General features: G+C 39.1%; 1 protein-coding gene and 1 long non-coding RNA gene across 2 annotated transcripts in view; both read right to left on the minus strand.

Annotated features, from left to right (window-relative positions):
• Positions 1-9,948, minus strand: part of SMAD1 (SMAD family member 1) — a 61,883-nt gene extending 51,935 nt beyond the window's left edge. The window contains exon 1 of the mRNA XM_034442915.3: positions 9,864-9,948. The gene's annotated coding sequence lies outside the window, so the exon portion shown is untranslated. The remainder of the gene's footprint in view (positions 1-9,863) is intronic.
• Positions 9,949-17,657: 7,709 nt separating this feature from the next.
• On the minus strand, positions 17,658-21,644 carry LOC148112577 (uncharacterized). The gene is made up of 2 exons (XR_015729071.1): positions 21,396-21,644; positions 17,658-17,962 (listed from the first exon to the last, which is right to left on the minus strand). It is a non-coding gene; the product is annotated as an uncharacterized LOC148112577 (long non-coding RNA).
• Positions 21,645-26,903: the final 5,259 nt, after the last annotated feature.

Raw genomic sequence — 26,903 nt, forward strand, 5'->3', positions numbered from 1 at the left:
TCATATTTGCTATTCAATTTCATTAGTAAATAAATATCAGAATGGGTTATTTGATTTTATTTAGTTTTACAGCTGGTTGTCTCTACACAAAAGTTCTTAACTGGTTCATTAGCATATCAACATACTACTAAATGCTACATCCTGCATGGGAGGTCAGAGCATCATTGCAGAGTTTATATCCTTTAGAGCAGGGAATTTGGATGCGAAGTATTTATCATAATAATCTGGGTTCTCTCATTTTGAAATTAATACAGAGAGAAATGCAACATATACTGGAAGCTGGATTACAAGGCAAAGCATGCAGGCTATTATTTGAATTTTTACTTTCTAATTTCCGACGTTCCTGTTGTGCTTTTCTTAGAAGAGCAAATTCAGTCATGAGTGCCCAAGTTCTTATTTTTTCTGTTAGCCGAAGAAGTACTGATTTGAGTGTTACAATCAAATCAAAGATAGGTCAATTGGTTTCCTAGCAGCCATGCTACCATTTATAACAGAAATTTATCTTTTACTAACATAGCTCTTATGACTTGATGATAGCAAAGGGCTGTTATCAAAAGAAAAACCACTGACATTTTCTCTTTGTTAAACTCCTAAGGCCAATTGCTATTCTTCCTCTCAGTTTTGCCTGTGTATTGTTATTGTATTAGGCCTGTATCAGCAAACTCAATACAGATGAATGCAGCCATTCATAAGTGGATATGCAATAGCTGCCATGGAAAATCTTCTATAGGAAGGAGTTGTTGTGATTTTTGCAATCCCAAAAGAACAGAGAGGATTTTGGGGGGAAATAATCTAGCATTTGTTTACCTTACATTTTAGTTTTCAGGTAAAGGAGCCTTCTCCAACATAGTATCTTCTGAGTTTCTGAATTACAATGTCCAGAATTCATAGCCAAGGAAAGTTGGGGAAAGCCTGTATAAAGAGACTATGAACCTAATATCTACTAACACATATGCAAGAGTTTAAAATTAAAATTTAATGGAACTAGACAATTATACTTTCTGTATCTATCCTTCAAAATCTTGAACAAATCAATTATACCTCCTTCAGTTTAAACAACTGGATTATTTGTTTGTTTATTTATTGTTTTTAAAATTAAGACAGAGAAACTGAGAAAAAAATAAAACCCCAAAATAAAAATACATACATTGTTAAAGAAATGGGAAAACACACACACACACACACACACAGAGAGAGAAAGTGTCATCTGTCCTTTATTATTCCATTCATTTCCCAGCATCTCCATATCTTATTGATATATTGATAACAACTATCTAGAGAAACTAATATTAGGTTTTTAATTTCAAATTATTTAACAACTTGTTCAGTGATTCTGGTGTCTGAGAAGCTGAAAGTGCTGCTGGTCCAAACAATGTTGTTAACAAATGTTGCATCTGTAAGTATTGGCATCAAGTTACAACTGGTAGATGATATTTGTGTCTTAACAAAGAATATTTAAAAACTCATCTTCATTATCTGTCAATTGATCCAAAGTCATTATTCTCACTTCCATCCAATTTTTCCAATCATCTTTCCCCCAATTTTTAAAATTGAGTTTTCCCATAAAATTAATTTAACATAGAAAAAAAAAGAGTCAATTTTTTTAGACATTCCATTCCATCATTTTCTAACTGATGTAATTGTTTCCAGAGATATTAGGTTTGGTACATTTGAATCTTAATACTGTCCATCCAACCAAAAGTGTTATATATGTATATTCCAAAATCAGAAAATTAACACCAATTTCTGGCTTCAATTATTTAATACTTGACAAGGGATGAGCATGATGACATAGCTCCAAATCTGGAAAATTTAATCCTCCCTAATTGAATTTTAAATATTCTCAGGATCAAAGAACTCCATAATTTTTTTCTAAACAAAGAATTTATTTTTTGAAAATATTTATATATTTCATTTAATCTCATCGATTGATATCTAAAGAAACATCTCTATATTTTTTATTTGTATTACATGCTAGTAACCAAGTTATATTTTTTTGGTAACCCATACTTAAGTATTTAATGGATACAGTATAAATATGGAATTATTACTTAAATAGATGGGTAACCACATTTTTATCTATAGGCATCAATTCTGATTTAGAACAGTTAATTTAAACAACTGGACTTAATTAAGAATATAATTCAGTTCATTTGTTAATTCATAAATATAATGTTTATTGATTTGATCTCAAACTACTCAAAGTTTGGTTACTGACATCTTACAACTAGATATTAAAATCTAAACTATTGCTAATTCTTATATCAAATTAACAGGTTTTGCAGGGAAAGTACAGTATGTAAAGATAAAATAGGGGAAACAACACACCACAGCCTTATATTCCTTGAAATATAATAAATTATTGAGGATAGTCTCCTACATCTATCATCTAAAGCAGGGGTGTCAAACTCACATTGTCACTGGGGAGTCATGTGATGTATCGGGACTTTCATCTGTGAGCATAGTATGAGCTGTTATGGAAACTCTTTTCAGTTTCTAAGTGCTTGCCCCATGAAATTTTGCAGGTATGGGGTTATGTTGAACAGAAAATCAATCTGTAGCTTTTTAACTTCATAGAACAAGTTCATGGTTCTTTGGCCTATGATCTAGATAGAAATGCTTTTTCCTGATCTCTTGAGTTCCTTGTAATCCTAGGAGAAATCAAAATCTGCAATTGGCCCCATTCTAATAGCAACCAGCTGCTTGAAACTGAAGCTAAAGCACTAGGAACAAACCAAATGAAGAGAAATTATCCTGCTGTTTTGTAACTACTCTGAAACTAAAGGTACAGATTGTATATGAGAGAAAGGTGACTCACACTCCTGAAATATTAGTGACTTTTTCTCTCTTATAGGTATGTTTGGTGAATGTTTGCAGCATGTTTAACATGTTTATAATGGAAGCAAATTCTTAATGTTTTATGCGATTTTCTGTTCCTCATGCCAAAATCTTGATTTGAAAGCATGAGTGTCCTAGTGAGCAATTATAAAAAATGAAGGTGGGTTTGCTTTCAGGTTATAGTTTTCTCCCTTCCAAAAATCTATATTAAGGTTACACCTCAGTTGTCACATATTTCTTTCCTCATTAAAATAGAAAATCGTGCAATCAGTTTTTAGCAGTAATAATTTCAGGAACTGAGGACTTATGGGTTGCCCATCCCTTCTCTAAGCCTGGAGATTCTGGGAACAAAACTTGCAGCTTTCCTTGTCTTCCTTTTTATATAGGGCTGCTATAGAAATTGAATGAATGAATGAATATAATTGTACATGATAATACCACTTCAAAGGAAAGGCATATTTTGTTCATTTCTGTTCAGAATCAAAATAGAAATCAGAAAATATTTGAAACTATTAGATGACAAGTAAATTTTGTAACTGGGATCCAGGGGCAGAGTCTGGGAATATTTCTTTTTTCATTCTAGTTCAGTGATGCCTAACAGTGGTTGGTTCCTCCTGGTTCCGCCGAGCCGGTAGTGGTGACAATATGATGTCACCGAACCGGTTCTGCCCCCCCATCCCCCCTGCATTATTCTTACCTTTTATTTGGCCCCACCCCCAATCTATTGCTGCCTCCTGCCTCCTGAGTCCCAGCTGATAGGCTAGAGGGAAAAAAACTGTTTAAACTCTTGCCACCGGGCTTCAAAGGGCTGCCCTACAGCTGATCAGTGTTAAAAGAAAACAAATGAGTAGAGCAGTGCCTGCAAAAATAAATGAGTAGACCAGTGCCTCCAAAAACAAATGAGTAGACCGGTACAGCTCTGCAAACAGTTAAAAGCCTGGTAGACCAGTACCTCTGCTAAATCCTAAAGAATTGTCACATGATCATCAAGCCATGCCATAAAATAAGCCCCGCCCACAGAACCGGTAGTAAAAATGTCAGATATAAATGCCTTATTCTCCAATGTGTAAATAGTGTACAGACAGGGTATCAGGGGTTAATTTATTCTTCACTTCTTAATGTATTCATAATTCACCACTCCCACATATAGCTCCACCCATTGTATATATAAGGAGCTACCTACACCTTTTCCCTTGCTTCTATCTGTGAATATTCAGTGAATATAGAATGCCTAATGTAAATAAAAGAATATACAGTTAAATCTTTAACTCTTGTTAATCTTATTGAGTCTGATCCTGAAAATATTGCAACAAACTGGTAGCAGAGGATGGTTAATTGACTCAATAAAAAGCCTTAAAATGTCTAAGAAAGATAGGCCCAACACCAGGGCCTACAGCAAAGAAATGGAAACGGAACAAGAAATAATCAACGAATCCACGAATGCAATTTCGAGAGAATCCGAAGAATACACCACTGAAGACGAAGAAATAATTGATGACCAGGAGGAAATCGAAATAGAAAATAACGAACTCAGGTCAGAGATATTAAAACTATTAAAAAGCCAGAAGAATGATGAAAGCCTCATCGCGAACCTCCAAGATATGCTAAAGAACAGCGGAGCAGCGAGAGAGAAAAACATCACCAATGAAAAACCCAGAGAGCCAAAAATAGTGAGTAATATGACTGCGGAGAAAATCATTACAAAGAAGAAAAACGATGATCCCGCGCAAAAATTTGAATGGCAGCCATCTTGGTTTCAACCGGCCTCCAAGATGAACGAAGAAGAGCCAATCAGCAATCTCGATTCAAAATTTCTGGCGCGAAAAATATTACCGGACAACGAAAACGAAAAGGAAGATTCAAACACCTCAGAAGAATCAGAACCAGAAAGCGAGGAAGATCCAACTAAACACCAAATAAAATCAGCGATGAAAACGCTCTTTGCTGCATTTGGGCCAAAACTGAAAATTACTAAAAAGACACTAAAAAAGCGAACGAGCAAGCCAATGCCTCAAGACCTGCCCGCTCCCATCCTGACTACTAGAGCGCTGACGCCGGAACCCAGAGAGCCCTGCCGATACCGCCCTACGCCGCAGACCGAAGCAAGCACCAATGCTTTCAATAGAAGAAGAAGAACAGCCACCGTCGCCAGAACGCCCAAAGTCGAACCAGAGACCGACTCATCTGAAGAGGAGCAGAACGAGCGGGCCGCAATGAGGAGAACCTTCCACGACGACGCCGAAGAAGAAATGGACAACGCGCATGCGCGAAACTACGCTGACGATCCGGGAAGACATGAACAGGAGAGAAGATCATGCAGACTCGTAGCGAGCATCCCCATGCCGTTTTGCAATTTTCTGCATTTACGAGACCACGGACTACCTCAGGTTGTAAGTAATGGACCCAATAATGTCGGAAATTTACCCAGTGACTTCCCAAAACTAAGGGTTGATGGCATTAATTTACAAGAATGGTATCAACAGCTCCAGGTTGTCTTTATGAAGGAAAACTTACTGTTTTTTATCACTAGTCCCCCAAAAAGACCTTGGACACTAAAAATAGATTGCTTACACCATAGAGCTTTTTTCTTAATAATATCTAGTGTGTCTCCTGCAATGTATCACAGCATTAAGCCAAATTTGACTGTTTCAGAAATTATTCAATGCATGTTTAATTTGTTTCACAGTGACAGTGTAGCCACCACCACAAGGATATCTAAAGACTTCTTTTCATCTAGGATAAAACCAGGGGTTTCCATAAGTGAACATTTAATATCTTTGAACAAAATAAGAGCTGAACTGCATTTAAGGGGGGAAGTGATTTCAGACCAAACAATGAAAAGTGTCATTATCAACTCACTTGACCCATCATGGGACAATTTCATGTCACATTTAGACACAATCAATCTAGGGTATTTATCCATAGAAAGTCTATCTAACAAATTGATAACAGAAGATAATTCTAGAAGGAATCGTTCTAACTATCACACAGAACATAAACCATATAGGAAAGTAGCTTTTCAAGAAAAATATAGTGGAACATTTAAATGTCATAATTGTGGATCCAGGGAACACAATAGAAGAGATTGCCCAAAAGTCTTAAAAGAAAGATATAGATCAGAATACAGAAACAAACACGATTATAGACAGCCTTCCATAGAAAGGCATAGATATAGGAGCCCACCAAATCACAGAGAGAATAGAGGGGGCAGAGACAATTCAAAGGATAGAAAGTCTGGTTCACTGAATGGATTAAATAAACAAGACAACACTAACACACAACAAAGTGAGAACAATAATTGGCTTATTGATTCTGGAGCAACTAATCACACCACTAATAACAAAAGTATATTGTCTTCATTTGCAGAAGATAAATTTGTAATTAAGGTTGCTAACCAAGAAAAGGTTCAAGTATTAGGTAGAGGAAATGTAACCTTGCCTGGTTTAGGAAAAATAGAGGGGGTATTACTAATACCTGAAATACCTCATAACATATTAAGTGCCATAAAACTAAGCAGAGATTCTGACATTAACATTGTTTTTTCAAAAGGAAAGGCAACTTTGGAAAAGAATAAAATAAATGTAGGCACTGTGGTGACTAAAGGAGGACTACCTTACCTAATAACAAAAGAAAAATGGTTACATAACATTGATTCAAATATGGAAGATTGTATTGAAATAGATGATGAGAATGTTAGCAACAGTGACAATGATGAATGTAAAATATCTCATGATCACACAGATGCACACAACGATAAGAAACCAAAGATAGGTAAACCAATTCATGATGAGTGTGCTCACATATTGCATAGAAAGTTAGGACATGCCAGTTTTCCTGTAGTGCAAAAAATGACTGAACACGCAGAAGGTGTTAAAATAAAGAATTGTGAAAATTATCTGGAATGTTCAGTATGTAAATCTACAAAACTAAAAACTAGTCCCAGGCCAAGAAAATCTACCAGATCAACTAACAAAATTTTTGATTTAGTACACATGGACTTAGTTGGTCCATTAACTCCATCAATCACTTATAGGAAACGTTACTTCCTGACAATAGTGGACGATTATAGCCGCTATGGATTTGTTTACACACTAAAACACAAAGATGAAACATTTCAAAAATTTAAAGAATTTTACAAACGCATAGAAACACAACACAACATCAAAATAAAACAAATTATGACAGACAGAGGATGTGAATTCATGTCTAAAGAATTCTCACAATGGTTAAAAGACAAAGGAATGTTACATTACACATCTAGTCCATTTTCTCCGTTCCAAAACGGGATTGCAGAGAGAAAAAATTCCACATTACAAACCATGATTAGATGCACATTGGAAGATGCTGGCTTAAGCAAACAGTTCTGGTCAGAAGCCTTACATTATTCAAATTACACACAAAATAGAACATGGTCCAGCATTATAAATAGGACACCATATGAAGTGATGTATAATAGAAAACCAAAATTAGCGCACATGCATATATTTGGAGTCACAGCAGACGTACACATACCTAAACAATTAAGAAGAAAGGGAGAAAATGTGTCCAGGAGACTCAGATTTATGGGATATGAGACTGGCACTAAAGGATACAGATTCATTGATAGTAACAACAAATTTATAGTCTCCAGAACAGCTGTGTTCCATGAACAAGCTAACTGGTCTAAATTACATCTTAATGAGATATTCCCAAATAAACATGAAGATACAAAATCTTATGAGAAAGGGACTATAGAAAAACAAAATACCAACAAATATAAAAACAAAACCAAAACTTGGACAAATAGCCAACTCAAAATAAAGACAGATACACTAACAAAAAAGGAAGCAAGATATTTGCATGATAACGATAGTAAACCAGAGAAAATCATTAGAAACACCAGAAATCAAATGCCAAATAAATACAAGGATTATGTAATGCACATGAATGGTGAACCAACAACACCCAATACATACGAGGAAGTGTTAAAACTTCCTCACGAAGAAAAAGAAAAATGGGAATTAGCAATGAAGAAAGAGATGGAAAGTTTACAAGGACTAAATGTATTTACACCTGCATCTGCACCTAAAGATAAGACAATTATTGGTACCAGATGGATATACAAAATTAAGAATTTAGAGGGAGGAAATACTCTATACAAAGCTAGATTGGTTGCACAGGGTTATGCACAGAAATATCCAGAGGACTATACTGACACGTATTCCCCCACTGTAAGAACAGAGAGTGTCAAAACAGCTCTAGTGGTAGCTTCAGCACTCAATCTAGATGTATTCCAATATGACATACAGACTGCGTACCTACACGCAAAATTAGATAAAGAAATATACGTGAGAGCACCTCATAGTCCATACGCAAACAAAAATGAGACTTGGTTGTTAAACAAGAGTTTATACGGGCTAAAACAATCTGGTAAACGATGGTATGATTGTTTAGTAAAAGTACTTAAGACCATGGACTTCAACGCTACCACTGCTGATAATTGTTTCTTTGTCAAAAGGGGTGATGATTACGTTGAATTTGTATTGATTTATGTGGATGACATTTTATACATAGGAAAACATAAGGAAAGAAGAGAAACTTTTGTAACTAAACTAAATGAACATTTCTCATTGAAATCTTTAGGCAAGGTAAACAAATACCTTGGTGTCCAAATTAATAAGACAAAAGGGGGATTCAAACTTACCCAGAGAGATAAGATCATAGATCTTTTAAATAAATGCAACTTAAACAATGCCAAACCTTGTGATACCCCTATGCAAACTGACTTTCTAAGGAATTCTGATGAATCTTCTCCCGAGTTCAAGGATAATACATTCTATAGATCAATCATAGGTTCACTCCTTTACATATCTAATTGGACTAGACCGGACATCACTTTACCACTCAATTTATTATCTAGGCATGTCAGCAAACCAACAATGTACCACTGGGAAGCTGTTAAAAGAATTTTAAGATATTTAAAAGGTACACTAGACTTTTGTTTAATGTTAGAACCTAATGATATTAAAGAACCAAAGCTTACGTGTTATGCAGATGCAGATTGGGCTGGAGACACCTCATGCAGAAAAAGCACATCTGGTTATGTATTTCTCTTAAATGACTGTCCAGTCTACTGGTACACTGGTAAACAAGAACTAGTGGCTACTTCAACAACAGAAGCGGAATATGTTTGTTTATCCAAGGCCGCAAATAATCTTGTATGGTTTAATGATTTAATTTCAGATGTTTGGAAAAAACCTGCTCTGCCTTTTGTTATGCATGAAGACAATAAAGCAGCCATTGAAATATCTAGATCTGATGCCATTGGACAAAGGTCCAGACATATAGATATAAAATTTAAACATGTGAGACAATTATCTCAGGATGGATTTATTAAAGCAGTGCATTGTGACACTTCAGAACAATTAGCTGATATATTAACGAAGCCTTTACCTTCTAAACAACATAGATACTTAACCTCTAAGTTGTATGTTTTGTATTGTCCTGAATCTGAATGTAACTGGTGTTGTATAACGAATCGGCATTTAGAGGGGGATTTGTCAGATATAAATGCCTTATTCTCCAATGTGTAAATAGTGTACAGACAGGGTATCAGGGGTTAATTTATTCTTCACTTCTTAATGTATTCATAATTCACCACTCCCACATATAGCTCCACCCATTGTATATATAAGGAGCTACCCACACCTTTTCCCTTGCTTCTATCTGTGAATATTCAGTGAATATAGAATGCCTAATGTAAATAAAAGAATATACAGTTAAATCTTTAACTCTTGTTAATCTTATTGAGTCTGATCCTGAAAATATTGCAACAAAAAAATTTTAGAACCCACCCCTGATGCCTATGTATGTTTAAAACCCTTTAAAAGTGTCTAGTTCACTCATCCTTAATGTCAGCCATGTTGATTTAGGAGTGGGAGAAGAACAGTTCCTAAATGAGAGAGCTGTACCTTCTCCATCTCAAATTCTTACCCCTTCTTCCTGCCTACTTGATGCCATGAGGCTCTTCCCAACTAAATGCTTACCAAAAGTTTTCGAAGATGTCTATTTGGTGCAAGCAGTTTCCTTCTTCCAAGACAGGCTGCCATTTTAGTTAGAGGATTTTCTCATCCCTGGAAAAACAGGAAATGTTTCTGTTTTTAATTTTACGCTTGTGATAATGATGGGAAACTTACGGCATGATACTCAGAGGAGTAATTTCAATTGGCATTTGAGCCAAATGACAAAAATACTTTTACAGTGTGTGAACCCAAAGTTGCAGTTATCAAAATGTCTATAAAAACAATAGAACAGTTACAAAAGAAAAAATAATCTATCTGATTGGTTCTCCTTCACCCAGGACCTTTGCTAAGCTGCTACAGGTGTTGTCTTTTCTCTCCGTGATAACTGTTAGGTGGTTTTTTTTGTTTGCTTTTTTTAACCCAGTCCTTTTCTGAAGCAAAATTGGCTATTCTTTTTCTTTTCACCATCAGTTATCAGCTGTTCTAATCAGCCAATTCTCTATTTTGGATTTTTCTCTTTTCCTGATAAGAGGAAACAGTTTAACTTAGTGGCAGCCACAGGGACAATACTAATACTCTCCTCCATGCAGCAAAAACCCTTGAACCAATGTTAGAAGAAAATTGTAGTCCATTCTGTGGCTGGGTAAATGACATGGGACACCTCTGAAGGAGGGAGAATTTATTTTGGCAGCAAAACCACGAATGCACAATCTGAGTTAACGAAAGACAGACTACAAAATTAGAACACTGAGAGTGGTAGTACTTATAGTAAAAATGGACTTTGAACTTGAGGTAATGAATTTTGATATGAAATATGTGAGATGTGCAAATTGAGGTATTCCTGTCCTGGGGATGTCTGAAGTCTGGGACAGGAAGGTTCATTTCTTGTCCGATGGTGTGTGTGATTTTAGATGTATTAATCTCTCCCTTGGTGTGAAATTTTATGAGGGATGTGGCATCATTTACTGGTGTCAGCTGACTTCCTGGAGAGGTGTGCTTAATCAATTGCAGCCCAATTGTCAAATGTGAGTGGAAAAACAGTTTCTCTGTATCTTTATTTGAGATTGCCAGTAGATCGGGGTAGTTGAGGTTGTTGTATGACTTGATTAAAAAAGGGAGGGGGTCAGAGGGGGAGGTGTTTTATTTTTGTAACATCAATGCAAGACTTTTATTCTACTTTGAATTATATGCCTGTTGAACATATAATTTCAACAATATAGTATATTTAATATAATAGTTAAAGTCATCCGTGTCTCCCAAAATATGTGGAAAGCTTCTGCACCTCTTTCAAGGATGCTTGAAATATCTAATGGGATAATCTCCAAATAATGTAAACCTCTAAATTATGATAGCTAACATGCACAGTACAACGTCTGTAAAAAACTGATCCAAATATATCTGTGTGTGTATACATTTGGGATGGGGAATGCATGAAGTAGAGTGAAAGGACATCTCTTGACATGACCCTTGAAGATCTACTACTCGCTCACCTAAGGAATTAAAAGAGTAGCTGGTTTCAGGAAGTGGTAAGAAACCACAGAATTCCTTATCGTTTTTGTGCTTCATAACATTTACACAAAAGCATGCAGAAGAGTGATCCAGAGATTCAAAACACAATGTGTTTAGTATCTGTATGGTATGAGTGTCCTCTAAAATTTGTAGCTGCTTCTAAGAAGTCTGTAGATGAGGATTATCTTGATGACGGGCTTTGGAACCCCGAGAGATGGCATGTAGCGAAGAGGGGGTTGAGGGGTTTTTTAGGAAAATTTTTTAAAAAATTTTTAAGGGGACCCGGGAGGGAGGGGGGGGTTGTAAAAGCGGACCTGGGGGGGTCCAGATAGTAACTGAGCGGGATGATGGGTCGATTAGTTGCAGCAGGAGGGTCGCGAAAGGAAATTTAACCGGGAAGCAGGGGGATGACAGGAAGGGCTGTGAAATTGAAATAATGAGTGGGAGGGGCAGGTATGACGGACGCAGGGGGCCATATCAAGTGTCGGGGGTGCGCATACGCTGTCTACGAGCGATTGCGCACTCTGGCCCCCGATGCGTGACTCGTGTCCTGGGTTGTGTAGAGTCTCAGGCCCTGGGTCCGCGGCTGATGTTGTGTAATGCCAGGTCGGTGGTTAATAAAGCCCCCCTCATTTGTGACCTTATTTCGGAGGGGGGTGCGGACCTGGCAGGTATTACGGAGACCTGGTTGGGCCAGGAGGGGGGGGTCCCCCTCGTTGAGATGTGCCCGCCAGGTTTCCGTGCATTTCATCAGCCAAGGGCCCAGGGGAGGGGTGGGGGAGTGGCGGTGATTGTTAGGGAAAGTCTTTGTCCGAGGGAGACCACTGTTCCTCAGATAGCCGGATGTGAGTCCCTCTGTGTAAAGTGGGGCCGTGGGGTGCAGATGGGTTTGCTGACTGCGTACCTGGCTCCCTGCCACGTGGCAGCGACCCTGCCCGAGCTACTCGACGTGATTGCCGGGGTGGCGGTTGATACCCCCAGACTTATCGTCATGGGGGATTTCAACCTTCCATCCGCGGGTGAGGCGTCAGAGGCGGCTCGGGAGTTCATGGCTTCCATGACGGCCATGGACCTGACCCAGTTAGTTCAAGGCCCCACTCACATAGGGGGACACACTCTGGACCTGATTTTTGTCTCTGGTCAGTGGTTGAATGATCTTGGTAGAGGGGACCTAGACATTAAACCCTTGTCATGGACAGATCATTCGCTCCTCCAACTAGACTTTCCTACCGCCGCCCCCCGCCGCAGGGAGACGGAGCCAATTAGATGGTTCTGTCCCAGGCGCCTGATGGAACCTGAAAGGTTCCTGACGGAGCTTGGGCCGTGCCCTGAGACCCTAACACACGACTCGACTGAAGAGCTGGTGGCCGCCTGGGAAAGGGCGGCCGCTGGAGCTTTGGACCGCATCGTGCCTTTGCGGCCTCTGACCCGATGCCAATCTCAACTGGCTCCTTGGTTTTCTGAGGAGCTGAGAGAGATGAAGCGTCGGAAAAGACGCCTAGAGAGCATTTGGAGGACTAGCCAATCCGACTCCGACCGGACACAGGTGAGGTCTTATATCAAGACCTACCTAGTGGCGATAAAAGTGGCAAAGTCTAACCACTTTTCCGCTCTTATCGCATCTGCAGAGAACCGCCCAGCCGCCTTGTTTAGGGTGACCCACTCCCTCCTCCGGGGGGGAGTGCGGGAAGATCCCTTGCAGGGTCGCGCTGAGGATTTTGTGCAATTCCTGCACGATAAAGTCGCTCGGATTCGGGATGGCTTGGACTCCGACTGGATTAATCCCCGGGAGGAGACGAGGGCAGGTCTTGAGAATGTTACCTGGGAGGAGTTTGATCCTGTGACTCCCGAGGATGTGGACAGGGTTCTGGGTAAGATTAGTGCCGCCACGTGTTTATTGGACCCGTGTCCCTCCTGGTTGGTGCTGGCCTCCCGGGAGGTTACACGAGGCTGGCTCCAGGGGATTATAAGTGCTTCTCTGAGTGAGGGTGCCTTTCCTGCCGCCTTGAAAGAGGCGGTAGTGAGGCCCCTCCTCAAGAAGCCTTCCCTGGACCCGGCTGAATTAGCCAACTATCGTCCAGTCTCCAACCTTCGTTTTGTGGCGAAGGTTGTTGAGAGCGTGGTGGCACGACAACTTCCCCGGCACCTGGATGAAGCTATCTATCTAGACCCGTACCAGTCGGGCTTCAGGCAGGGGTACAGCACTGAAACGGCATTGGTCGCGTTGGTGGATGATCTCTGGAGGGCTCGGGACAGGGGTTGCTCCTCTGTCCTAGTCCTATTAGACCTCTCGGCGGCTTTTGATACCATCGACCATGGTATCATGCTGCAGCGGTTGAGGGGGTTGGGAATAGGGGGCACCGTTTTGCGGTGGTTCTCCTCCTTCCTCTCCGACCGCTCGCAGTTTGTGTTGGCAGGGGGACAGAGGTCGACCTCGAGGCATCTCGCATGGGGAGTGCCGCAAGGGTCGGTCCTCTCGCCTCTCCTGTTCAACATTTATGTGAAGCCGCTGGGTGAGATCATCCGTGGTTTTGGGGTGAAGTGTCATCTGTACGCTGATGATACTCAGCTGTACATCTCCACCCCAGACCACCCCAACGATGCCCTTGATGTGATGTCCCGCTGCCTGGAGGCCGTGCGGGCCTGGATGGGGAGGAACAGGCTCAGACTCAACCCCTCCAAGACCGAGTGGCTGTGGCTTCCGGCGCCCCGATATAGTCAGCAGGTGCCATCGCTGACTATTGGGGGTGAATCTTTGCCCCCCACAGAGAGGGCTCGCAATCTGGGTGTCCTCCTGGACGCACGGCTGTCTTTAGAAGAGCACATGATGGCCGTGGCCAGGGGGGCCTTTTATCAGGTTCGCCTGATTCGCCAGTTGCAGCCCTTTCTGGATCGGGACGCCTTGCGCACGGTCACTCACGCCCTTGTCACCTCCCGGTTGGACTATTGTAATGCTCTCTACATGGGGCTCCCCTTGAAGAGCACTCGGAGGCTCCAACTGGTCCAGAATGTGGCCGCGCGGGTGGTTATGGGTGCAACCCGTTGCGCCCACGTGACACCCCTCCTGCGCGAGCTGCACTGGCTCCCAGTGGTCTTCCGAGTGCGATTCAAGGTGTTGGTTACCACCTTTAAAGCGCTCCATGGCATAGGACCCGGGTACCTTCGAGACCGTCTTCTGCCACCAATAGCCTCCCACCGACCAGTCCGCTCCCACAGAGAGGGACTCCTCCGGGTGCCATCAGCCAAGTTATGTCGGCTGGCGACATCCAGGGGGAGGGCCTTCTCTGTGGGAGCTCCAGCCCTGTGGAATGAACTGCCCCCCGAAATACGAAAGATTTCCGACCTCCGGGTGTTTCGCTGCGCTCTGAAGACCCTGTTGTTCCGCCAGGCAGGGTTACTAACATAACGTTTTAAATTGGGGTATTTTAAATTTCTGGGATTTTAATTGGAGCCTAATTATTTAATGATTTTAAATTTTAAATTGTTGTCGTGTTTTTTGTGTTTTTAAATAGGCTGTACACCGCCCTGAGTCCTTCGGGAGAAGGGCGGTATAGAAATAAAATTATTATTATTATTATTATTATTATTATTATTAAAACTAGCAGCACTTAATTCAAGATCGGGAGTTCTATAAGTAGGTACTACTTGATACGTTATGCTTGGTAGAATAAGCTACCATCAGTTGGGTTACACACATAGATATGCCTTTAGGGTCATTCCATGTCAAGTGGTCTGATTTCAGAAAAGTGACCATCTTGACCATGAATTTTGATGAAATTTGGTGTGTACATGCACACACGTCCCCAATGAACATTGGTAAAGTGTTACATTTGCTGATGCAATACTTGCAGAGATATAGTCATTTGTGTGACCCCATACAGCAGCCTTCTACAGTATGACTCTGAGGTTTCAGCAACTTTGAGCCATAATATCTCGGGCAATATTTTGTTGAGAGAAACAAAACTTGGCCATCTTGTACATCTTGTATCTTGCTCTATTAAACAAAATAATAAAAACATTCTCATGAGGGATCTCCATCTAGATAATTTGGAGCAAAGTTGGCCTGGATAGCTCAGCAGACTAAGCACTGTAATTTAACACCAGCTGTCTGCAATTAAAGCAGGGTGGATAAAAATCAATGATTTTTTTAAAAAAATCAAAAAATCAGATTTTATTTGAATCGGATTTTTTTTTATTTTTATTGAATTTATTTTAATAAAAAACTTTTGGGGTAAAAATCTATCGTAAGATAGTTTTCTATTTAAGATACAGAAATAACTTAGTTTATTCAGCATGAAATGGAGCTTAGTTATGTAGCATGAGGCTGTATATTCTGCAACACTGGGACTATCGGTGAGTCAACAGTAAGTCAAAGGAGTAGCAGAGATGACAGTTGCTCTTTAAAAATTATGATTTAAATTGAGTTGATTTAAATCAAGCCTTTTTACTTGTGATTTAAATCATGATTTAAATTGTGATTTAAATCAACTCGATTTAAAGTGTGAGGACCAGTCAAAAATAACTTTTTCAGCCCTCTGAGTAGTCCATATGCATAAAAGGATACAGCAATAGAGAGGGATGAAGGAAGGGAAGGGAAATTAGAGTAGGAGTGAAGGTAAGAGGGGGAGGAAGAGAGGAGGAGAAGGAGAAAGGAAGAGGAAGTAGGGAGGAGAAGAAGAGGGGGGGAAGAGAAAGTAAGAAGGAAAGAAAAGAGAGAGGTGGTAGGTTTGAGGAGAAAGATTGCTGTACAATAAAAAAGATGAAAGGGAAGAAAGCCAATCCCAAACAAATATAAAGATATTAAGATAAAGAATGAATGGTTAAACTTTAAAGAATGAAAGAGAACAAATATGAATAAATAGCAGTAATTAGAAACACACATACAAACATACAATTTATTTTCTTTGAACAGAGTATTTGGCCGGTTCACAAATTTAAACAGTGTTTAGTCACTTCAATTAAATTTACAATTTCTATATTTCCTTTTTGCCATATTTATTCCTCATCTATTTTTTAAAAAAAACCAATATTACCCTTCATCCTCATCTCTAATCTTAATCAAATTCAATTTTTCCCTTCTATTCTATATTATACCCCTTCCCATTGTCATCTATTTTTATATCCATCCTCACATTGTTTAATTATGTAATTATGTAATACAGTTGTTTAATACAAATTCAACATTTTAATATAAATCAATTAGTTATAAAACTATCTTTTTTGTATATTAATCAATATGAACATGAATATTCCTATTATTTCCATGCAATCCAATTTCTTACAAATCAATTAATTATATTTACCAATAATAATAAACCAAATAATTTCCCCCATATATTCCTCTGAACCACAACTTAACCATTTCTGCTTTCAACACAATATACAATTAATAGTATCTCAATTATTACAATTCCCTAGTTAAATACAGCTTTTTTTTCTTTTGTGTTTTAAAATCTTGAACTCTCCTCCTAAATTTCCCATTGTTTGCAGTTTTTCACCTACCTTTTTTGGGGAGGAAAAATAAAAATAAAAATAAATCTCTCTCTGCCTCATTTTGTCACGTTGCACCAAAGACCCTGGTTTCGGTTTCGTTTCTGCAGCTTAGCTAGGGGAAAAAAAAACTCTTTACACTGATTGCCTGTAGGGCGGCCCTTTGAAGCCCCGGGCAAGAGTTTAAACAGTTTTTTTTTCTTCTAGCCATCAGCTGGGGCTCAAGAGGCAGCGGGACTGAGGAGGCAGAATGAAAAATCGGGACTTTTTTGAAACGCCGCGGGACGCGGGACAAATTGCTAAAAAGCGGGACTGTCCCGCCAAAAGCGGGACGTCTGGTCACCTTAATCTAAATCCATGATGGTCGAGCTGGGAACCCCAAACCACTTGACATGGAATGACCCTTTACCATAATTTATGAACTGCATTGCCTGAGCTCACATACTATAACAAACCATATTAAGCCTTAGAACAACAAGCAAACCCATCTATTTAATATGTTTTAAAAAGAGAAACATTCTACCTGTTTCTCAAATTGGAAATGCTATAGGATGAGGCAGTTGGTTCTGTATGAAAAGCCTATTTTTTCTTTGCTGTTCATGTTGTAAATCACCCTTGCCTAACCTGGTGTCCAACAGATGTAGATGTAACAGAAATAGAACAATAAAATGGAATCAAGAAGGATGAGGCAGAAGAGAAAAATGAGATTTTCTAAAACAAAAGGAGTACGCCATAGAAGAGACAAATAATAAAAACAACAATTGAAATCTTCCTGTGCTGGAAATATCGCCCTCTTCTTATTAATACTGTTGTAATATGTTTATAATGAACTCTTAATCTTTATTGTTATTACAAATCAGTATTGTTAATACATCATTTGTATTTGGATTATCTATTAGAAAATTATCCTGCACAAACCATACTGCTATGAATAGAAGCCATGCAAAAGTTGTTACATGCAAATGTTTAAATGAAGCTTCCTGTTGGAGTGTGTCCTTTATTGTATTTTTTTAACCAAAGGGAGGAAGCATCTGAACATAAAGTTTATGCTGACTGTAGTCATTTAAGCCTCTGCAGCTGTGAAGTTCCTAGGGAGTTTTCCAACTCCATGTGTTTTTCCACATCTGCATGCAAAATCAGAGATAAAAGGATAAATTAGAGTACCTTGAGGCATTTGGTGGATTTGAGATACTCCCCCAAATACTGGAAGCTCTATTAAACAAATGCAAATATGTGCCATTATCATAGTCTCATCCAGCAGACACTTTTGTGTACTTCTCCTTCTCCTTCTACATGATGGAAAATTTGCTGAGATATTCTATTATGGATAAGTAGAGTTACAATAATGCATTTGGAATGTTTCTATGGAGATTCTCAGTCATCCAGGTCATGGTTGTCCCAAAGGTACTTTTTCAAGAGGCAACTGGACTTCCTGATTTTTCTTTGAAGACATTTTGCTTCTCATCCAAGAAGCTTATTCAGTTCTGACTGGATGGTGGCAAATGGAAGGATTTATACTCCTTGCAGACAGCTGGTCATTTGCATTCAGTCCACTTGCCTCTTGAAAAAGAGGCAAAATGTCACTTTTGGGACATTTGGAATGTTTGTTTATGTATATCATAATACCATGTCAAAGTCAAGGGCCAGTAGAATGGATTCCAAGATGCTATTCAAACTTCATATTTGGTGAGAACTTTTATGGTTTATCTTTGTTTTTTTTAAAGTAACTTTAGCAACAAAACAAAAGATATATCAAGATTAATAACATAAAATAATGGAAAACATAAAAAGGCTTACTTCTGAGTAATATTTATAAGATTATATTGCTAGATTACAAATAACGGGCCATCCCCATTCATTCAAATTTTGTACAATGAATAAATATTCCTATATTGTAATGTAGTCCTATTGGAGTACTACACTAATGTGCTAGACTACCACCTTTATAATTTCTAGACAAAATGGCCATTGGTTCTTTAATATTTTCCTTAAAATGATACAAAATAATTCTTCAATATTACGTTTTTTCCAAAATCATTGATCTTGAGAATTGTATTATTTCTTTAGCAGTCCAGTCCGGCCTTTTCCACATTTAGTCTGAACTACCAGTAAATGTATTTTTGGTGAAATTTTCTGTGTTAAGGAATTGCCAATAATGCAGTAGTGAGGATTCTTCTGTTCTGTGAAGCAGAACAATAATCTTGTTTGTGGGGGTGTGATATATGGCCATTTTTAGAATTCTGATATCACAAAACGATGTGTAGGTGTGACTGATAGCAAAATGGTAGTCCTCAACCTATGACCACAATTGGGATCAGAACTCCAGTCATAAATCATTGTAGTCATAAGTTGAGGCACCACAAGAGCAGACTCAACTTCTTTTACTATTTTATGGCAGTTGTTAAGTGAATGCCAATGTCATAAGTTTAAGTCCACCCTCCCAAATGGGCATTTTTTTGCCATTAAACAACCAGTTGTAAGTTGAGAACTACCTGTATTCACAGGTAGCGTGAATATATTCAGTAGCGAGAAAGTCTCAATTTGCTGGCTAGAAATTCTGAGTATTGTAATCCAAAATATCCAGAGGGCATCAGCTTGGGAAAGACTAGACTAAACTAATAAGGAAGTGTAATTCCCATGAGCAATGGGTGGAAACTAATCAAGGAGAGAAGCAACTTAGAACTAAGGAGAAATTTACTGACAGTTAGAACAATTAATAAATGGAACAACTTGCCTGCAGAAGTTGTGAATGCTCCAATACTGGAAATTTTTAAGAAGATGTTGGATAACCATTTGTCTGAAGTGTGCATCCCTTTCTGGATCGGGACTCATTAAATACGGTCACTCATGCCCTCGTCACTTCCCGCCTGGACTACTGCAATGCTCTCTACATGGGGCTCCCCTTGAGGAGCACTCGGAGGCTCCAGCTGGTCCAGAATGTGGCCGCGCGGGTAGTTATGGGAGCGACGTGGCGCTCCCATGTGAGCCCCCTCCTGTGCGAACTGCACTGGCTCCCGGTGGTCTTCCGGGTGCGCTTCAAGGTTTTGGTTACCACTTTTAGAGCGCTCCATGGCCTAGGACTGGGGTATCTACGAGACCACCTTCTGCCACCAGTAGCGTCTCATCGACCAGTACGCTCCCATAGAGAGAGGCTTCTTAGGGTGCCATCGGTCAAACAGTGTCGACTGGCGGCCCCCAGGGGGAGAGCCTTCTCTGTGGGAGCACCTGCCATCTGGAATGAGCTCCCCCCGGAGATACGGAGGATCACTGATCTGCGCGCTTTCTGCCGTGCCCTCAAAACATTCCTATTCCAGCAGGTCGGCCTGGCCTAACCTCTTTTTTAAATGTTTTTTAAAATTTTTAAATTTTAAATTTATCTTATAAAATTGGGGTTTTTAAATTTTGTTTTCTGGGCCAAATTATTTAATTGTATTTTAATGGCTTTTTTAACATTTGTATTATATGTATTTTATCTTGGCTGTTCACCACCCTGAGTCCTTTGGGAGTAGGACGGTATATAAATTCAATAAATAATAATAATAATAATAATAATAATAATAATAATAATAATAATAATAATAATGTAGGGTTTCCTGCCTGGACAGGGGTTTGGACTAGAAGACTTCCAAGGTCCCTTCCAACTTTGTTATTCTATTCTAGCTCCCCTTACTTGTCCCAGCTTCTGCCAACCTAGGAGTTCGAAAGCACATAAAAAATGCAAGTAGAAAAATAGGGACCACCTTTGGTGGGAAGGTAACAGCGTTCCGTGCACCTTTGGCGTTTAGTCATGCCAGCCACATGACCACAGAGACATCTTTGGACAGCGCTGGCTCTTCGGCTTTGAAACGGAGATGAGCACCACCTCCTAGAGTCAGGAACGACTAGCACGTATGTGCAAGGGGAACCTTTACCTTTAATTCCCATGAATTAGGTGATTTAATTAGGGTGAAGCTTTAATTCAGAGGATAGCTAGGAGGAAAGTAAAAGGGTTAGCTGGGGAACCAAATAATACTTCTTTTTAAGGTTTTCTAAAAAACAATTTAATTTTAGGTTACCTCCCCCTCTACATCAAATTAAAACAAGGCTACAGAACAGGATTTTAATCTGTAGTAATAGGTTCTTTCAGATAATAATGGGGGACAATATAAATAAGGTAAAAAGAAAAATTATGACCAACTCACTCCTACCAATGCATGCTGACCTTCCTCATTTATTACATATTGTTTTTGTGATCAATCACTATGCTTTAATTATGTTCAATTTGTAACAAGGTAAATACATCCTGCATATCAGATACTTACATTATTTCATAACAGTAGCAAAATTACAGTTATGAAGTAGCAACGAAAATAATTTTATGGTTGGGGGTCACCACAACATGAGGAACTGTATTAAAGGGTCGCAGCATTAGGAAGGTTGAGAACCACTGGTTTAGATGAAAGCTGAAGACATAAGGTGATCTGCTCTTGATTCAGATGCTGCATAAGTGGCAACTATTCCTTGTCTTCAGTGTCCATTCCTAATAGACAACTGTTATTGTTTACAGACAACTTTTACCTTGGTTGGTATAATGTTCCTTTTCCCACTTATAGGTTTTCTAAGCCACATTTTAAAGTCCAGTCTAAGTAGCTGCTTTTTTCAATTTCTGGCTTTCAGTGCTAATATTCATCTTATCATATTCACTTCTCCTGCCATAAATCTGTTCTTTACCCAGAATTTCCAAAATCAATATGTGATTATTCCATTTGTTCTGGCACATTGATGCTGAATTATACTGAGTGGCAACCTGGCTGGAATATTTGGAACTCTTAACATCCTGGATTGTCAAGGTAAGTTCAGTTCAGGTTCCGGACTGTTTGGAATTAAATCACAAAGCATTTGGAAGCCAGAATATACAGCAAGCCTTCCATAATTTTTAGCAGCAGTATCAAGAAATTGTGTTAGTTGCTGAATCTATTGCTTCTTGGGGATAAGTATCCCTCATTCTGACATCAAATGCATATTTTATAATACAATCATCAAATATGAAAATGTAACAAAACTAGGTTTGTTACACAAGCTAGTCCACATAGTTTAGTTCTATGAGTTTGTAATGAATAACAAACCCTGTCTCATATTTGTAGAAAATGTTTTGGTTTGATCATATGTATTCAGACTCATTTAGACTTACAACTTTAAGTAAAGTCTGTAACATAATCATTTCATGCAATCCATCATGACTCGTTTTTTTTTTTTATCATGTTGTCTTCTTATGAGACTGAGAAAACACACCTTCTCTATTGTGGCCCCACCCTCTGGAAGAGCATTTCTCCATATATATGAATAGTGCCGCCTTTCCATGGCTTCTGCAAAGGTTTTAAATCTGGCTTTGATCCCAGGCCTATTTGGGATACCCCTGATCTGATTTGTCATGACTATAATTGTTTTAATCCGGGCTGCCTATAGTGGTGTAGTTTTAACTGTTTTTATTGGTTTTGTAAGCCACCCAGTGTGGCTTCTGGAATGGTTGGCTATAATAAATTTAAATCAATAAATAATAATAAAATGGTCAGAAAACTAGTTTGGTCTATTGCTTAAGACACCAGGCTAGAAACCAGGAGACTTGAGTTCTAGTCTTGCCTTCAATTTCTGTCACAACAAATGGACCAAGACCTGTTTGATCTGAAAAAAGTGGACCTTACATTTGTGAGGAAAATGCTAGAAAAAAACATAGACTTCCAGGTTTAGATATTTCTGTGCTTTCTGGAATTATGGGCTTATTTTATCTTCCTCAGTATCACAGCAATTGGATCTTTATACAGGTCAAAGAAGCCATAAATGTAACAAAGTACATTTTCGCTAAAGTGTAATGGAGAATACTATACCATCTACAGCACCGAAGCAAGCATCATTTATCATGCTAGCCAGCTTCTACAAGATTTTCCTGACATCCTTTTTAGTCTGCCAGCAAATGTCATACATTATGGAAATTTTCACAATACAAAAGTCTTCTCATGTCTACTACAGGGTATAAGTCTTCCTGCTGCCACTTCTTTTACTAAGAAAAAAACATTTTTAAATGTTGAACAGAAGGGGCGAGAGGACCGACCCTTGTGGCACCCCACAAACAAGGCACCTCAGGGTCGACCGCTGCCCCCCTGTCAACACGGATTGCGACCGGTCAGAGAGGTAGGAGGAGAACCACCGCAAAACTGTGCCCCCCACTCCCAGCCCCTTCAACCGGTGCAACATGATCGATGGTATCAAAAGCCACTGAGAGATCTAACAGAACCAGGATAGAGGAACAACCCCTATCCCGAGCCCTCCAGAGATCATCCACCAATGCGACCAATGCCGATTTTCTGTCCAATTTTCTGTCACTAACTTTTGGAAGGCCTCTGAATGCTAGTGTCCACCATGTCCCTTGTGAATGGTGGGCTGCTGAAGCCTTCAGAGGTAAGTTTGTTCCCATGTCAGCCACATGCCCACTTGTCTTGAAGAGACTCAGGGAGCTATTTTAATGCATCCCTATGGAGTTTTAAGTGGATTTTTTTTACACAAGTCCTACAAGCATGGGAAATACCGGTAATGGATTTGCCTATCTTACTAATCAATGATGTAATCATGTTTGATTGCAAATATTCTCTTCTGTCAGAATCATGTTTGAAATGTGAGCCAGGTTATTATGGCCTATCTAGCAAGGCATTGGGTTGTTGTTGGTTTTTATCTTGATGCTGATAATCTGTGTGGTTTTTTTGGTTAGATACTTTTTGTATAGTTTTTAACTAGTGTTAGCCACCCAGAGTTTTACATTTCAGGTGGGCATCAAATATATAAATAAATAAATATTTCAAAACCCCATGAAAATCCATACATGGAATGCATTAATATAATATGCTAGCTATATCTTAGTATTAATTAGCTACCAATAGGTGTAGCTTATATTAGTACTAATTGTAAGAGACACCAATATACAGCAAACCATAGTCACTTTTATAGTTTGCTATTCTCTCTTTTGGGGGGTAGATATTCTGGCCAAAAGCAGTTTTTGAAAGGATAGAATTCTGAGCTATTCTGCCTGCAATAACATTTCTCAAACAAAGTTTCCCATTAAGTTATGAGGATGGTGAGCTGCAGTAGAAAAAACAGAAGTAGAGAGCATATATGTTAATGAGAAGATCAGAGGCAGGGAGACATAAAGTGGGAAGATAATCTCACTGCAGCTGAAAAGGAGCAATCCCAACTCAATGGCTTTGCATATTGTTCGAATGCATCTTCATAGAGAAATATGGAACACCAAATTTATATCCTACTTGAGAAATGCTGTGGGCATGGATATCCATAGATAGCGTGAGATAGGCATTGCAGTGTAATTGCTGAATGCAAGACAATTCAACTGGATATTCCCACTTCTTATGGGCAGCAAGCACTCCTAGCAGCCTTATAATCATTAGATTGTACAGAAGGTGCTAAATTGCTAATCTCACTTCCATCCATGGGGGATCCAGAAGGTATCAGATGACAAAAGCAGCATTATGCTGGTTTGACACCAACAATGCCATTTTTGTATAAGCATAGCAATGTTGCATGCATATATATAAGAACTGTCTCATGACAGCATGATGCTGCTTTAGTCAACAAAAACGGGATGACTCCAACATCTTATATTGTCTCCAGTTTGGGCAAGCACCCTGTAATATGTATGAAGAGCTAATATTTGTTCATGTGCAGAAATACAAGTTAAGGAGCATTTAATTTTTTGATCACCTAATTCTCTGATCGTTCTCTCCGACTAGTTTGGGATATCCCTATTCTTAATTTAAGAAAATGGACAATAAAGCAATGATTATAGAGTGAAGTATAAAATTCACAGCTCCCTGAATCTTCATAATGTATATTAACTTATATTACAAAATGTTTTTTCTTCTACTTCTTCAGTATAACCAATGATATTTCTGACTAGGGAAATCTTATTTGGTTCCTTTTGAGGAAGTCTAACCCAATAACAGTATAACAGTAACTCCCTCATTATTAAATGCTTAGACTACTGCAATGTGCTTTTACATGGGCCTGACTTTGAAGCAGGGGTGAAATGCTCCTGGTTCGGACCGGATCGCCTGATCCGATAGCAAGAGGCAGATGATTCGGAGAACCGGTAGCAAAAACCCCTGCCCCTTCCCCACATTGCCCAGCTGAGCCGCGCAATCATCAGAGGCTTTTTTTTAATTTTTAAAAGCATTTTTTCTACAACCTCTTCGGCCAAAAAAATGCTTTTAAAAGTAAAAAAAAAAAGCCTCTGATGATTGCACGGCTCAGCTGGGATCATCAGAGGCTTTTAAAAGCATTTTTTCTACAACCTCTTTGGCCGAAGAGGTTATAGAAAAAATGTTTTTAAAAGGAAAAAAAGCCTCTGCCAATCAGGCAAGTCGGCTGGGATCATCAGAGGCTTAAAAAAAAAAAAGCTTCTGCCGATCAGGCAAGTCAGCTGGGATCGTCAGAGGCTTTTAAAAGCATTTTTTTTACAACCTCTTCAGCTGAAGAGGTTGTAGAAAAAATGGTTTTAAAAGTTAAAAAAAAAGTTGTCCACGCCCACTCAGTCATATTACACCCCCCACTAAGCCACGCCCATAGAACCGGTAGTAACAAATTTTACATTTCACCACTGCTTTGAAGGCAACCAGAAACTACAGTTGGTTCAAAATGCCCTTTGCTGATCGATGTTAACCTCTGCAAGCAAATGACATCTGTAGTTGAGGCCTCACCAGCAGGTCTTTGAGTGTAGATCAAAGAACTGATTTTGATCTCTAAGGGTCTATCTGGCCGATTGAAAGTTAAATAGTCCTGAAGATGACTATTTCCTCCAACTGGTACAGCCATCACAGGATAAGTCTTTTAACAATTCTGCTTGCTTAGGACATAAGGGGCCTGCAATCTTGAAAGTGATCTTATTCAATCATGGAACAGTCCCTCCAGAGACATCAAATTAGTCCCAACTCTTTCTGGAAAAACAGTAAAGGCTAATTTGTTCTGAAAGATTTTTGAGAACAGTTTTTAAAGCAGTTGTTTAAGTTATGTTTTTAATACAAGTATTACTACCGGCATTCCATGTTTCACCGTATGCTTTGTGCTGCAACGTGATGTCATGCCGGCCACAGGATGTTGAAAACATCTCCAGACAATGCTGGCTGTTTGGCTTAAGAAACAGAGATCAGTACTACCCCTAAAGCAGTGGTGAAATCCAAATTCTTTTACTACCGATTCTGTGGGCGTGGCTTGGTGAGCGTGACAGGGAAGGATCCTGCAAAATTTCCATTTTCTCTCCCCACTCCTGGGGGAAGGATATTGCAAAATCTCCATTCCCATCCCACTCCGGGGCCAGCCAGGGGTGGTATTTGTCGGTTATCAGAACTGCTACAAATTTCCACTACCGGTTCTGCAGAACCTGTCAGAACCTGCTGGATTTCACCCCTTCCCTAAAGTCATTCATGACTAACATCCACAGGGACACTTTTACTTCTTTATATGTATTAGTAAAAGACTTTTCAGCATGCTAATGTTATTTGTTAATGTTTGAATAAAAGTATTATAACAGTTTTTAATTATTAGTACTGGTAATTTCAGCATGCATTCTTTAACATGAATGTTTAACATGAATGTTTCATTTATGGCTACTGTATTATGGATGATTTATTGTTTTTATTTTAACTTATATTACAGATATTTATGATATACTGTGAATGTTTTAATTATTATCCTATAAGCTGCCAGGAGTCTGCTCTGATTTGGCAGGATAAAATCCAATAGATAAATAAACAAGCATCTTCCCAGGAATTATTCTTGCTGGTGAAATATATGTCTGGCAGAAACATGATGACACAGTGTGTGTCATGGTATCATCAGGGCAATTATACAAATTATGTCATTTGTGTCATAAGCAAATTATGTACAGTATACAGTATATTCTGCATTTTTTCCACGATGATTTCCTGCCAGGTGCGTTGTCACACATATTCCTAAATTAGTGGGCCACTAATTTATGCATCAAGAATTTTCCCGTTCCAGAATGGATATAATAGGTCCCAAAGC

The sequence above is a fragment of the Pantherophis guttatus genome, chromosome 8 (assembly GCF_059756535.1).
Source record: "Pantherophis guttatus breed Tessera chromosome 8, ASM5975653v1, whole genome shotgun sequence".
In the NCBI taxonomy this organism is placed as follows: Eukaryota; Metazoa; Chordata; class Lepidosauria; order Squamata; family Colubridae; genus Pantherophis; species Pantherophis guttatus.